The following is a 5,657-nucleotide window of genomic DNA, read 5'->3' on the forward strand; positions in this document are numbered from 1 at the left end:
GAAGGGAAGGGAAGGGAAGGGAAGGGAAGGGAAGGGAAGGGAAGGGAAGGGAAGGGAAGGGTTGACTGATGGATGATGCGTGTCTTGAAGAGTGCTGGAAGGATGATCTTGTGAACTACAGACTTGTTTGCCTTACAGTGCTGGGTACTTTCATGGGGTAGATCATCTTGAGTGTGATCACATTGCACCTACAGGACAATCCAGGTATCAAGTCTATTTACAAGGGGTTCTGGGAAGGCAGGTCATGATCTTCTGTGGCCAGGTGACCTTCCTGGTGGGTAAAGGAAAGGTTTTGGATGTTTCTACCCAGACTTCCATAAAGAGTTTGACTTTTTTTCCCCACAGCCTTCTCCTGGAGAGACTGGCTGTTGATGACTTGGATGGCTGTATTCTTCCCTGGTTAAAACAATGCCTCTGGATGGCTGAGCCCAGAGAGTGGTGGTGAATGGAGTAACAGTCGATTGGTGGCCAGTCACTAGTGGCGGTCTCTAGGATCCCATAATGGGGATATCTGTTAATATCTTTATCAGCAACCTGGATGAGAGGAATGAGTGCACCCTCAGTAAATTATTAGATGACATCAAGTTTGGTGGGAGTACTAATCTGCTGGTAGGCAGGAAGGCTCCCAAGAGAGATCTGGATTGATGGGCCAAGGTCAATCATACGAGGTTCAATTAAGGTGAAGTGGAGGACCTGCCATTAGGTCACAACCCAGGTTTTGGATTTGTGACCAAACCAGTGTCACTAGCACACCACTGTTTGAGCTACAGCTGAACAAGGACCACACAGTGTCAAAGCCTTTTCTGTCCTGACTTTCAGAACTGCTTCTGTAGGTTTTAGCCTAACAATTTAGTCTTTTGGCAAGAACAAATGCTCAGGTTCAGAGATAACAATGAAAAGGTAGTCCAGACTCTCTGGGGTATTCTCAGAGTGTACGATCCAACTTGGGTAGATATCCAACAATAATTTGAATCAGTGCTTGCTGTGGATAAGTCTATATGAATCTAGGAACACAAACAAAGGTGGTTGCAGATGGGCTATGCTATCCAGGAGCATAAACAAAGATGACCTCTGTTTCTGTACTATGATGCCAAAATRGGATTATAGTACAGAAGCAGAGAGGAAAACCTTGAGACAATGTATAGATGAAGTTCTAAAATTCCTGGAGTGAGCAGAATGAGAAAAAATGAATTAGAGTAAAGTGGGAGAATTCAGTAAGGGATGACAAAGCACCTCATTTTTAAGTTGTTTAGCTAAACAAATGAGATGTATGGAACTTTGAAAATCAGTCACTAGAATTGAGTTAGAATAATTCACATAGAGACTATAGACAGAAAGAGTAAGGAGTAAATTCCCATTGAGTCACAAGGGATCTTCTTGCTCATAGTCGATCCTCTTGCTTTTTTAACTCCTTGTGGAACCTTGATGCAGCTAGATGCAATCAGTCTCAGACTAGGACAATGATTTATGCTTGACAAATTTATCTGTACTAAGTTTCTTACAGTTTTGAGTAGCAAAATGGGTTAGTATTTTTCATAGTAATTATTCAGCATTAATTATTATTCATTATTAATAAGCATAAATCCTTATTGAGGATTTGTCACAGGTAAGGCATCTCTCTGCCTTGGATAAGGAACAATCTTCATCTCAGGTAAAGCGTTTCTAAACTCAAGAGAAATACCAACTCAAGGGAAGAGTGGAACTGGCATATAGTCCACCTGCAGTTTGTGGACAACTCAGATTGTGCTTGTCCTGATAGTGATATTTATAGAATCAAGTAGTTGGCTGCTGATCAGTAGTAGAGGCAAGACAGATTCTATTTTAGTACTGCTATCTTGTCCTGTACTTCAGTTTTCTTGCATTTTTGGCTTTGAAAATTGCTTTTCAAATTATTTTTCAAGGCACCTTCATTCCCTTGTATGTGACATGGGGTTTTCCAGTTCACAAATATACCATGAGGACATGAGGTTTGTTGCTCCTTAGTGAGCCTGAAGTATGGTGAAATATGAAGTGCAATTGTCCTAACCAAGTTCCCACACCTTCTCCATCTGCCAAACATGGTATCGTTAAGCACAAGTATGATCAGGTTCCATTCAGTACCTGATGAAAATTTCATCCATCAGTGACATAAACACTGGCACAAGCCAGGCTCCCAGGTATGCACTACGAGGAACTGTGCTACAAGTGACATCACAAGCACCTGCACAAGTCAGGTTCCTGCACCTGCCCTATCAGCTACTGAGCCACCCATGATGTTCTAAGCATATTGAAGACCATGATCCACTCATTGTCCTGTCAGGATTCCTGCCACGAGTAACAAAGACCTGAACAAGCCTGTCAGGCACTCAGCCACAACTCATAACAGCCCTAAGCAATGCTCCAGTTGTGGAGAAATGTGCCAGAAAAGCTGCCCAGTGGAAAAGGATGTGGGGGTGCTGATCAGCAGCTAGCAGAACATAAGCCAGCATATGCCCTGGTGGCCAGAAAGGCCAATGGCATCCAGGCCTGTTTGAGAAACAGTGTATGTGTGACCAGCAGGACGAGGAAAGGGATTGTCCCCTTGTACAGGGCACTGGTGAGGCTGCAGCTCAAATCCTGGGTTGTTTTGGGCCCCTCACAAAAGGAAAACTTTTGTCTTTGTAAGGATTATGCTGTCTCTGTCTACTTCCTTCTGGTGCCCCTAGATCCCTGCTGAGGGCACTCCTTCCATCTGCAGCTAAACACTTATAGAAAGCTGTATTGTATCACTCCTCCTCTGCATGGAGATGCTTCGGACCTGTATTTGAGGGAGCAGGTGCTGGAGGACATGCTGTGCTCCCTCCACTGACCCAAAGAAGAGCTGAGGAAAGACTAGGGTCCCAGTCTCCCAGGCATCTTATCTACCAATCCCTACCTTGTAATGGAGATTACCTTCTGGTTCCAGATGTGAAATTCAGCTTATCAGATTTCGAATCTACTGAGATCCTGCCATCTAATAGTGCTGCCCTGCAGGTGATCCCACAAGCTCTGGTTGACAATTGCTTCACATGGAACCCTCCTGCTTGAGCTGCAGCAAAGTGAATCACACACCTTCCTGAGCTCTGAGAATGTAGAAGTCAATGCTTGCAGCAGCACTTCCCCTGGGACCTGATGCCACTGAAGAAATCATTTGCAAGAAGCCTTGCAAGAGAGAATCCCCCCAGCTGGAATGTGGAAGAGAATAGTTTTTAACAGATTGTTGAAGCTGGGCACCAACTTAATGTGCTTTGTAAATCAAAGAGCACTCACACCCTGCTTTTCTAGACTGGGTGGTATGGAGAAACAGTGGCAACAGTCAGATTCGGAGCTGTCCTGCATTCCAGGCTCAATGCTGGTGTTCATGGCCACCCTGCGGATAAGCAGCCACCTGGTGCCACTGTGACACAAGGAATCGGTGGCTCGACTTTGCTCAGCCCCTGCCCAGGCTCAACAGAGCCCACCACTTCAGTGGCAAGCTGGTAAAAGAAAATGACTGGAAATTAAAAGATGGAATTTGTGGTCTACCTAGTTTACATTCTTTCCCCCCAGTTTTAGAAGCTGAATACAATTTTGGATGCTTAAGAGAACAAAGATTTTTAGGTAGAGCTAATTACTAGACAATTCACTGAAGAAAAAATAAAGGAAGATATGTGGACATGCAACAACTTGTTTTCCTTCTCAGTTACTTATGGTAGGGATCCTCTTTTTTCTATGAATCTATCAATCACCATCCCTGGAAGTGTTTATGAAATGACTAGATATGGCACTTACTGCTATGGTTTAATCGACGTGGTGGTGTTTGGTCAAAAAGTGGTCTCAATGATCTTGGAGATTTTTTTCAACCTTTATGATTTTTTTGATTCTAAATGATGAATTTCCAAACATCAGGAAAGTGTTTTCTCATAGCAGGGAGCTTTTGAGGAGGAATCATTATGAGATAGTAAAAAAATGGAAATATTACAATAACTTTACAGTCTCATGGCAGTACACCCTATCAGTGTTTGGCATGAGGAGGTACTACAGGCATGGACCTATCCTGAAGCAGCCTGTCAGGGAAGGTAAGGGAAGGAGGAGGACCATGAGGATCAGGCTGTAAATAAAGAGTACACTGTATCATTTTTGCAATTAATAGGATGCAAAATTATTTCAGGTTGTTTACAGATGCAAGCCAACATAGAATACATATAAAATCATGAAGGCCAAACAAATATGTTAGATAATCATTCAGGATTATCAGAAACTCTTCTGGGTTTCTGCTCAGTCTTCCTGCACTGGCACATTTGTTTCATTACCAAGAATTAGGAGGGGGTTTTTTTGGCATACACACAGTTGCAGTGATGTATCAGGTGCAGCTGCGGAACTACTAATCCAATTACTTTCACCAATAACCCTGTTTTTAATGTGAAATTATTTATTCAACCGTGCATTTTTCTTGATCACTACAAGGCCAAATTTCAGTATTCAGTGGGACTAGGGGAAACACCCCATCATATTGTGTGGAGCAGGGGCAGGTGAGAGCTACAGAAGTCTGCAGCTATGCTGAAAATTGCATGTATATATTAAAGAAAGAATGAGCTAACTTTAAAAAGAAGGTGGGATACAGCAAAAGACTCAAAAGAAATAAAACAAGATGCTGTTATTACCATAGATTATCCTGGAAAAATACAAGAAAGGAAGAACATAATTTTGCTGTTATTTTCCATTTAAATGATCTTTTAGCTTAGTCTTTTTCTTGAAAAAATCTGCCTTCTGTTGTAAACCTCTCTCATCTTCCATCCTTTCTCCATCACACACTTTCATGCACTGCTGCTTCGGGGACTCAGCTGTTTCCTGTACTAACACAGAATCATAGAATCACAGAATGGTTTGGGTTGGAAAGAATCTTAAAGATCATCTATTCCGACCCTACTGCTGTAGGCAGAGACACCTTGCATTAGACCAGGTTGCTCAAAGACCCATCCAACAGGCCTTGAACACTCGCAGGGAAGGGGAATCTACACCTTCTCTTCCCTGTACCAGGGTCTCCCAATCCTCACAGTCAAAAATTATTCCCTAAATTATTCAAAGTAATGTTTGAAAAGCAATAGGTTCTCAAAAACACGAACCAGAGGCAGTGACTCTGTATACAGAAGTTTCACTTGCAACAGGGTTGTCACGCTTACTTCAACGAGAAACAATGCTGACGTGCATAGCTGTTACAACCATAGCTTTTACATTTGCTTCAGGATTTGTTTTCTGATGCATAAACAAGTTCCTTGTCCACTGCATTTTCACCCATACAACATCTTTCTTATTTCCTAATCTTTTTCCTCTCCTGCTCCTGGTGGTTTGACAAGCACTTAGCTGGATCCTTTGAATTCTTCCTTGTTAATTTTGGGAGACACTGTGCCCATGCAAAATAAATAGGATTGCAAAAGCTCTCAATTGTTGGAGCCTTTGTGGAGATTTTCTCTTCACTTTTAACATTGTTGATTCTCATACAATAATTTTTTTACAAGAAATAAGGCTGGTGTTCTTTGATAATGGAGGGCCAAAGTTTTTCAAGCTGTTATTCAACATCTCCTGACAAAAGTACTGGAAGTTGTATGATGCAGAAGATATCCGAGTATTTAATCATTTTTGGTAAATTTAGTTTGATTTCATTTTTAACTCTTAGGGTG

This window comes from Malurus melanocephalus, unplaced genomic scaffold, assembly GCF_030028575.1.
Source record: "Malurus melanocephalus ecotype Western Australia unplaced genomic scaffold, MMel_1.1 scaffold_538, whole genome shotgun sequence".
In the NCBI taxonomy this organism is placed as follows: Eukaryota; Metazoa; Chordata; class Aves; order Passeriformes; family Maluridae; genus Malurus; species Malurus melanocephalus.